This window comes from Psammomys obesus, unplaced genomic scaffold (genome assembly GCF_907164565.1).
Source record: "Psammomys obesus unplaced genomic scaffold, mPsaObe1.curated_primary_1811, whole genome shotgun sequence".
Classification (NCBI taxonomy): domain Eukaryota; kingdom Metazoa; phylum Chordata; class Mammalia; order Rodentia; family Muridae; genus Psammomys; species Psammomys obesus.
Genome location: NW_026585742.1, coordinates 1,427,445 through 1,437,759, shown reverse-complemented (window position 1 = coordinate 1,437,759; position 10,315 = coordinate 1,427,445). Strand labels below are relative to the sequence as shown.

At 40.5% G+C, this 10,315-nt stretch overlaps 1 pseudogene; it reads left to right on the top strand.

Annotated features, from left to right (window-relative positions):
- The first annotated feature begins 6,313 nt into the window (after positions 1–6,313).
- The window catches only part of LOC129670516 (histone H3.3C-like), a 9,590-nt pseudogene continuing 5,588 nt past the window's right edge, over positions 6,314–10,315 (top strand).

The following is a 10,315-nucleotide window of genomic DNA, read 5'->3' as shown; positions in this document are numbered from 1 at the left end:
CATGTGGAGGAATTCCCTCAGGAAAAAAAATATTTGATTGTGAACTTAACCTACATAAAGATTTGAGACTTTTAAGGCTCAAATTGATATAGAAAATAAGGCAATTCCGTTGGCTCAATTATAACAAAGAATAAATATTACATGAATAAGCCTTTGTTGCATTAAAAAAGCCCATTATGAGTGCACTATGTCAGAAATATAAACACAAATGTCTGTGCCCTCTCGTGATATCAGCATTTACTGAATAACAGTAAGTTCACAAGGTACAGTGGTTTTATTAGCAGTAATTTGCCAAATAGCCCCACTTTGCTTGACAGTCTTAACTGAGACAAATATGGGTTCTTTTATTCCAATCTTAATTACTAATATTAACTCTCAGATCACATAGTGTATACCACATAGAAAATTTATCTACACATACACTTACATGTAGGTTACAGAATGGCTGTAAGAGGTTAAGAGGTGGCAGTAGCGTTCAGGAGTTTTAAAGAGATGCAACGGTCAGGAAAGCTGCTGTAGATGCAGCCAGGGTCTTGGGAAGGGATTTAACCTGCTAACTGACCCCTGACTATGATGGAGCGCTGCTAGAAATGCAGCTGTATGCCCAGGGTTGGACTACAGAAATGAGACGTGATGAATGCTACAAAGGCAGAGGATGGCCCAGATGGACAAATGTGCAGGCAGATGGATGCAGGCCCAGATGGATGAACAATTAGGCCTGGTTTTCCTGATATGGTCTTAATAAGCCCATGCACTCCTACAGTACCAGTATGCTTTGGTAACTTTACAAGGTGGCACCCTTTGTATTTTCAGGAATAAGTCATTTATCTGTCCACACCTCACGGGCAGTGGTAGACAGATGGTGGTGTTTACATGTCCAAAAAAGTGGAAATGCGAATTTACAGGCAGAGTAGAATCAAATACTGCTTTTAAATTGAGGGGAAAAGCAGAGTGTGATAAAGCCCTGTTTCATACATCATGCAGGAAGGTAGAGCAGGGAGTAGCCTGATCAACTTCTGTGTTGAATATGTATAGACATGTGTTCTTGTCATTATTCCTTAAGTAATTTATGATACATAACACTTAGCTGTATAATAAGCAGCCAGTTTAAACAACAAATCATCACATAGTGACTATTAGCACAGAATTTGCATCGTGTTAGACAAAATAACTAATCTAAAGAGGATTTAAGGCATATGGGGAAAGACACATGGATTACATGCAAATACTAGGTACATTTTATAAAGTCTTGAGAGTCTTCAAAGTTGGTTATCTATAGGGGTCCTGGAACCAAATATTTTAGCAACTGTTAAGTGTACATACAAAAACCACATACTAAAGTAATTTTACTTAAAAAAAAAAAAAAAACTTGGACCAGGGATAAGAAAGACATAATATAAAAACACATTTCTCAGGCTAACACATGTCTTCAATACCCCCCCCCTTCTGCTCTAACTATTAAACATAAACTCAAAAATTCAAAATTAAAAACCAAAATCCTAAGGTCAAACTAATATGTCAACTATTTCACACAAAAGTCATGCCTAGATAGTGGAGTGCAAGAGTGGCAGGAACAGCTGGCAGATGCTTGGTCCCGAGCCTTTCGGTATGGAGTAAAGCACGCCCACACAGGAGATGCTCAAGCGCCCACACACTACGGGTCCTTTGTGATCAGTGTGGGTCTCACCGGTAGGAGCCTCCAGCGCCTGTGCTGTTGAATTAGTGGCTGACCTGACAGGCGCCAACACCACAAACTGATACCAAACATCTGCTCATCTGGGGTCCTCCAAGACTGAGCATGAACTTTGCCAAGCACCTAAGCAAGCCACGCCTCCTCACAAACTTTATCCAGCCCCAGAGGTCAATACCTGAGTCCGCTCCCCACCCAGAAGGTGAATTGATATTGAATCGAACCTTCCTTGTGCTGTTACAAAATAAGCCCTTAAAAAACAATGAGCAAATGGAAAATAGAGTGTCTTTTATTGATTGTGATGTTTCCACTTAGCTCGATTCCGGCAGGGGAGCTTCTGAGGTGGCACATGTGCGCAGAGCAAGGGCACTGCCACGGTCGATAATTCCGAGGAAATGGACAACCCTGTCTGCCTAATGGATCTCTCCAATTTCCTCCGCTGGGGTCCAACTTAGGATTAGTCACCAGACAAATTTCTCAACAGTTCCTCTGGCCAATGTTTGCCTTCAAAGCAATTTGGTAAATGTCAGTTGAGCATCTCGCTTACATTCATGAGATACAAGTCTCTTCTTAAGTTAAATTCCATGTAGTGCTGAAGTGTTCAGCTGCTTTTCTTGTGGTCTTCTTGGATTCTCCATAGTTATTTTCTCAGGACAGGACTAGTAAAATAATATGTGTGTGTATGTCTGTCTCTTTGTGTGTGTCCAATGAAACATTCTAACCAGAAAGATTCAGTAAGTCCTTAAATCCCCTTTATTTCCCTCTCAAGCTATTTTTCAATTTAATTTTCCAAGAAAATTGCCAATGAATGAGTGCTTTATATTGGAAGAATTTTAGGTACATAAAAATGTTGCGAAGACAGTGTTCTGATCTTCTCCAGCTCCCTCAAACAGTATGGCCCTGACTCTCCAGTGTTACTGTATGACCATGGTGCATCTGCCAAAGCCAGGGAACCCCCACACGCTAAGCTCCTGGACCAGCTATGTTTCTCTTACACCCTGCCCTTGCTCCAAGACTCAGTCCACAGAACTGCACTATTTAGTTCTGACAGCTTCTGGTTTCCCCCGGTTTGTTTTCTCGTCTTTGTTTATGATAACCAGGCCATTGCTGGGGAATACCGGGTAGGTATTTTGCAGACTTGTCTTATGACTCAGCTTAGTTTCTCTGGTTGGCTTGGGTTGAGGGCTTAGCAATGAGTACCGATAAATAATGTTTCTTTTTGGCTGCATCTTCGTGAGTGGCATGGCGGTCACAGTAGTTTTTCACTGACAATGGTAGATTTGATTATGTGGACAGGTGATATCTAGTGATATCTAGCAGTGATGCAAAGCATAGGTCAAACCCACACAAATGTGAATCATAAGAAAGTTAACTGTGGGAGCCAGCAACTAAGAAAAAAAGAAAGCATCACTTGGATGACCCCAGACTCACCCAAGGATTATATAAATCTATTCCAATAGCCATAGAAAATTAGGACAACCTATTAAAGTTTCACCCCTTAGGAGAACACCTCCTTGCCCAGTGGGGGGAAAGTTCCTGGAACCTAAACCAGAGTTCTTAAATGTCATGCTTCCTAGACTCTGTCCCTGTTCATTCTGTGAACAGTATTCTGTATTTTTGTTCACACATTAATGCCACTTGTCCCATTCAGCTGTTTATTTGAGACACAAAGAAACTGGATATGATGCCAGAGAACAGCATGGAGTCCTCCTCTAGAAACATCAGGTTTCTTCTCTGTGATTCTTTTGTTGTTGTTAAAGAAGCTAAGACAGAAACAGCCATGTCATGAGCAGGCAATATTGATAAATATTATGTGAGTCAAGATACTAAAATTTAAAGTGTCACAATTATGTTGGTGTTCATAAAAATAGAGGGATGTTTAGAAAGGGGGAAGAGTCAGAGAACATGTTCACTTCCAAATTCTGTTTCCAAAGCTCTTTGAAATGAGATGTTCATCTATAAGGTCACTGCTCAGCATCAGACCTCCAGGACTCGGCCACAGAACCATTTGTTCTCTGTAAGCAGCACGGCAAGATGACACCCACTTCTAAACTCTTCATATAGCTTCAGTTTAAATTAGCAATTGCCAACTGAAAATTGACTTGGCACTTCAGAAGTGGTGAGAATATGGTTTTGTGTAACAAATTCCATTAGGGCTTGGGAAGGAAAACAAACAAGAAAGAGCGGTTTCATCTTTTAATAATCTGAGTGACGTGGCCTCTAGTAATTAAAAATGTTTCTGCAATAGTATTTTTCATGGTGGCTAAGCCCACGGTGCACCTGAGGCTTGCTTTGCAAACTACTTTGCTCTGACACTACTTGGAAGACGCGCAGAATCTCAATCCCACTTCAGCCTCCTCTCTCTCTCTTCCTTCTCTCTCTCTCTCTCTCTCTCCCTCTCTCTCTCTCTTTCCCCCTTCCTTTTCTTCCTCTGGCCTCTGTGTGTAGGCTATTGCATTATTCACATATATGTGTGTTATCGTGTGTGTAAGTGCAGACATCACATTCTATGGCAAGCATGTAGATGTCACAGGACAACCATGATTGTCAATTCTCACTTTCAACCTTGTTTGGGGCACGGCCCCTTGTTCACTACTGTGTATGCAGCTGGGCTGCTTGTGAGCTTCCCAGGATTCTCCTGTTTTTGTTTCCAATCTGACAATAGGAACACTGCAATTACTGATGTGTGCCATCATGTCCAGCTTTAAGTGAGTTCTGGAATCAAACCCAGCTTCTCCTGCTTGCATGGCAGGAGCTTCACTCACAGAGACATCTCCCCAGCCCAGGAGGTGCATTTTAAGTATAAGATCCCCCAGTGAGGCGTACACCATTACAGCTTGATATACAGCCTTGGAGATTACCTATAAAACCTCAGATGTGCGAGAAAAATACCCAGCTCATGAAAAATACATGTACAGGGGCTTCAGGCCCTCTGTCTTCATGCAAATATTAATATTTGTTTTAAAAACATACTCTTCTAAAGGAGTTTGTCATATTAGTTTGAGTCATATCATTTGATTTTACATCTCAAATGGCAAAATAGTTCTACTGGACAAACTGCTAACTTAAGATGCTAAAGTACATACATGTGATGTTAAACACAATCTTTCCCTGAAAAAATTAATGAGAAAAAGGCTTCATCATGAGGAAAATACAAAAACCCACATCTGCTTTTTGGGAATTCATCTCACTGTATCCTGCTGTTATGTGTCTACACAGCAGGTCTTCTAACAACAGAGTTTTGCTTTGCATCATTACAGGAGGATGACTTAGCTGCTTTGTTTCTGGTTGGATGCTAGTGGTAAAAAAGAAAATTGCAGAATAATATAGCAGCTTTTCTTACTGATTTCAAAAATAGGTTGGTATAACTTCAATGGAAAAAGTAGCATGTCCCACAAGGAGTTGTAGACATTGTGGTGAGCTGATATGGATATTGGCCAGCAGAGTGTAGCAGGAGCAAAGACTTGGCAACAATTCTGTTGCCAAGTGGTGAGTAATCTTCAGGAAGTGGGATGAGTCACAGACAAAAAAACCAATAGAAACCAATCTGCCAACTCCTAATGGGAAATGAGAAAGGAGGAAACTTCTGAAACCCTACAAAGTAGAATTAAGTCTGGCTTTGTCCAGCACCAGCTGTGTGACATGAGTCAGGGTGTTCAACCTCTCTGAAGCTCTGAAGCTGCAGTTTTCTTATCTGTGAAGTAAGATAATGCTGGGACATACTCAAAATGTCACAGAGCTCATGACAGGATGCACAATGCTCAAACATTGTCTGTTATTATTATTCTTGTCACCAAATGTATGTGGGTGCTTTCACAACACCAGGAACAAATGATGGCTATTTCTGTTGTGATTTGGGAGTCATTATGCTGAATTCTAAGATTTAAAATATCAGAAAAAAATGATAGAATAAACTGAGGCAAATGAACTATAATAGTGCAGTTATTCTAGCCTATGCTGGCCTTAATGGATCCATCCCCATCCTCAAGAACTCTTAATTGTGTCTTATAATTCCTGCTCATGATTCCTTCCCTGGTGAGAGGAGGATCTCCTCACATGGGAAGCTGACATGATGGGTAAGGTCAATTTTGACTTGGGAGAAGCATCCAGTCCTGGGGATGAGATGCAATGTGTTTCTAAGACACACAACAAAGGTCACCCCAGAGACAACTTTTCTTAATTGATGATGTTCCCAGTCATCGGAGAAGCCAAATGGACCTCCATGTGAACGTCCCACTGATATCCTGAGTCTTGACAGCTACAATTCTTCCTTTTTCAATTTCAATTCTTATTGATTTTCAAGATTCTCATTTCAGAGATGTATGCCTTCATTGTACTACAGTGTGTAGCCGTTTATCTGTGCCTGCTTTTATATGCTAGATTGATCTTTTTCTACCAAACCTGCAGGGGAGAGTAGGGGATGCTATTCAGGCGCCATCGCCCCCACAACCTATTAAGTGGAGATATTTCACAGTCTAAGCCAAAGAAAACACTCTAAAGCAGCAGAGGTTTGTGTTTGATAAGGAAGCAGCAGAAGGCAGCTAGGAGCTAATTCTGGGAAAGGAAAAAAAAAAAAAGAAGTATAAGTTAGAAAAGACCATCTCTGGGACATTCTGGGTAACGATGCACCTCTTCTGTGTTCCTATTCCAAAGGTCACCATTCTTTCTGGGAAGTTACAAAGAACATCACATTTTCCGATTCAGAACTTCCGTGGGTCTAGTCACAGACAGAAACAGTGGTCAATTTTTTCTTATCTATGACATAAACAGCTAGAATTTTAAGAAGCATAGAGAAGATGAAGGACTCATGATGGGTAAATAAAGAATCCTGCTTGGAAATTTAGAGGGTCAGGAACTCAGTGCTGGCCTATCACGTAAGGCACCAGGTTTTATTCCCAACACTTAAAATATGGGGTGGAAGCATGATCGGCATTGGTGGTTTAAACGAGTATTTACTTTCTCTATTAGTTAATTTCAACAATTATATCTCTAGTGATTGTGATATTTTTGCCACTAGTGATGTTTCTTCGAGCCATTTTGTTACCTAAGAACTGGACAATCACTTGGGTCTTTGGATAAAGCAGCGGAAGATTATGAAAGCCTCATTGAGTGTCCAGCTCTCTAAACTATAGATTGCAACCTTAGAGTCATGCAACTAAAAAAATTAGCAACACTAAAAGGTTTCTGAATGAGCAACAACAAAAAACTCCTTCAAACTAAAAAGCAAAATGAATCCAAAGTGTTTGGGACAACACTAACCCATATTGAACTGGGGACCTCACTACCATGTTGGCTGTGTGTGCACAATATGATCTGCACTGAAAATGCCATCATATGACACAACCCCAGTGAACATGTCCCAAAACACTCCAACTTTGATTCAATTCAGATTCAAGATTATCATATGAATTGAGATATTTTTCTTACAAACATAAAGTTTTCTGTTCTTACAGAAATATAATGGCTTATGGAAAACAGACGTTTAATATTTTCCTATTTTCATTCCTCAACATGTGAGGTTCAAAGTAGTGTATCTTTCGATTGCATTGCGTTATGAAAGTTTGATTTTAAAAATTTATATTTGAGTGCTTGAGATTTGGACAGGATTTACTTCTGTTTCTGAAATGGGCCCATCCTAGCTGTATTTCTGTTGCTATGACAAACATCATGACAAAAAAGAAAATCAACATTGGGAAGAAAATTTTTATTGTATTTTTTTTACACTTCCAAGTTACAGTCCATCATTTCAGAGAAGCCAACATAGACAAAACTCAAGCAGTAGGTCATAGCTCATTCTCAGGAAAGAGCAATGAGTGAATGAGAGCTTGTTTGCTCTCAGCTAGCTTCCTCTTTCCTTAAGCCATCAGGATCCCCTCATAAGGAATGGGCTGCCCACTACAGTCTGGATCTACTACGGTGCACCAAAGCCTTACCAACAGACCAATTTGATCTAGAGAATTCTTTGTTAACTCTCCCCAGAATATTAAAGGCTGTGTTAAATCGATAGCTGAAATGAACTAGCACTGGCCTAAGCCTGCTTCTGCTAGGGGCTGGAAAAATGGCTCAATAGTTAAAAGTACTTCGTGATCTTCCAGAGGACTTGGGTTCGGTTCTCAGCACCCTCATGGCAGCTCAGAAACATCTGTAACTGTAGTTCCAGCTGACACTCTTTTCTGACCTCTCTGGGTACTGCATTCATGTGGTACACATGTAAACATAGAAACATACACATTCACATAAAATAAATATAGTTTAAAAAATACTTTTTAAAGACATATGTCTAGCTGGGCGTGGTGGTCCATGCCTTTAATCCCAACACTTAGGGAGGCAGAAGTAGGCAGATCATTGTGAGTTCAAGGCCATCCTGGTCTACAAAGTGAGTCCAGGATAGTTAAGGCTACACAGAGAAAAAAAAAAAAAAGACAAACATACATTTCCTAATGTATACTATACATTTATTAAAGTGGCATGCTCAATAATGATCATTATAAAATCAAAATATCAATCAAATGAAAAAGGTTGAAAATGCTCTATGTACTGTAGTATTGGTTAGCTAATATTTTTTTTCAGTGAAAAAGTAGCAAGCACATCTATTTCATTCATATGTGAAACTTATACTTGTTTTTAATAAATGACAAAATGGAAGCGAGAGATTGTTAACAAATATATTTAATTATGATTTATCTATAAATGTTTGGTTTGTATACATTCTGTGGTGGTTTGAACGTGAAATGTCTAGCCTGATGTGTTTAAACACTTGGTCTCCTGATGGTGGAGCTCTTTGGGAAGGTTGTGGAAAGTGAAGGTTTGCTGGAGGAGTGGGTCACAGGGAGGTGACCTTGAGGTCTCTCATCCTGATCCCCTCTATTGTTCAGTCTCTGCTTCCTGTTTGTCAGTGCAGCACTAAAAGCCATGCGCTCCCTGCTGTGAGGGGCTGTGTGCCCCCGAAACTATGAGCCAACATAAACCATTTCATTTTTACATTTCTTTTGTCAGGCATTTTATCACGGCAACAGAAAAACATATAAATGTATCCACCTTCTATAGCCATATAGATAAAGTCACGTGAAAAGTTCTCTGAAAAAAATGTTCTGCAAATGGAAAAAGTTTAAGATTCCTAGGCCTCAGACACCTCCTCAGACACAAAACCAAAGAGTCCAGAAGAGATGTGACAGGAGCTTTCAGTGGAAGCAGAGGAAGAGCAGTTGGAGAAGAGGCAAAGGCAGGCAACCCAGAAAAAGACAAAGAAACAATTGTATCACTTCTTTGTCCACCGAGGTTGTTTCTGAGGCAGCTGTAAAATTATGTGAAATTACCATCCTCGGGATGCCATGAGCCCTGAGTGCACAGCTCTGTGCCTCCTCCTCAAGCCAATGGGAGGAAAAAGAATTAACCTAATTCTAATGTCTTGGCTCTGAACTCAGGATGAGTGTGCAGGTTGGGGTGGGAGATAGTTAATTGTTTTTATCGTCTTGGGTTCAGTTTTAGTTATTGTAAGCCTTGGGCTATCAATGAATAAAAAAAGCTAGCTTCTATGGCTGTCCTCACCTGATTGTGAGGCTAGCATTAGGGCCCCAGGATGTTTTACCTTCTTCACCATCTTCATCACTTCATTTTAACTAATCAGTGACAGGTAGTTTGACTTGGTTGTTGAAAGGTCAGCATTTCAAAGTTGTAGCCAGTCTCTGAGAAAGCCTACTCTCCCAGTGTCAACACACACATTTTTTTTAAATCTTTACAACGGGTTCACCTAAAACTGTTTCCTGAGATTCTACAGTGTTGAAGGACTGTCAATCATGCTGCTTAGTAGGAACTGAAAATTAACTGGGCTATTTGGGAGCCACTTGTAACAAGCTATTTGTTGTTTATCTGAAGTTTTAATTAAGCAGTTCTATTTGAGACATGCTTTTACTTAAAAGTTATTCATTATTTATTGGAAGTTCTAATAACTCCAGGGCATCCTGCCTTCCACCAGGCACCTTATTCGTGCTCAGCCCTGCACACATGCTGCTGTGCTTATGGCTTTCTCCCCATGGTATGCATTACGCATCTCTCATCCAGTAAGAAATGTCATCTTCAAATATCACCATCTATAGCAATTTGCTGGGAGTCTGGGATAAGTTATTTCATTTGGAGTAAGTTTCTGAATATCATATGTATCGTGCTGTGTCTTGGCTAGGACTGGCAAGCTTCCCTTCCTAATATGAAAATGTTTCTCTTAAGTCAGCCGTTACAAGGGGGAAAAACACTCATTACTCACAACAACACCAATCAGAATGTGTAGAGGATCAATTGCTTTGGCCCTCGTAACATGATCATTTCACTCAAAAGTTATCTACCTCTGTATGCTCTTTAGTGTTGGTGTGGACAGAGAAATTCGCACCTGAGCATGTGCTCATGAGAATCTGTTCCAAGGGCCTAGAGAGACGGCTCAGCAGTTTAGACTATTGGCTCTTCTGCAAAGGACCTTGGCTCAATTCCCCACACCCATGTCAGGTGACTCACAACCACCTATAACCCCAGTTCTGAGTGATCTGATTTCCTTTTCTGGTCTCTGCTGGCACCTGCTTATGCATGGCACACACACACACACACACACACACACACACACACACACACACACAC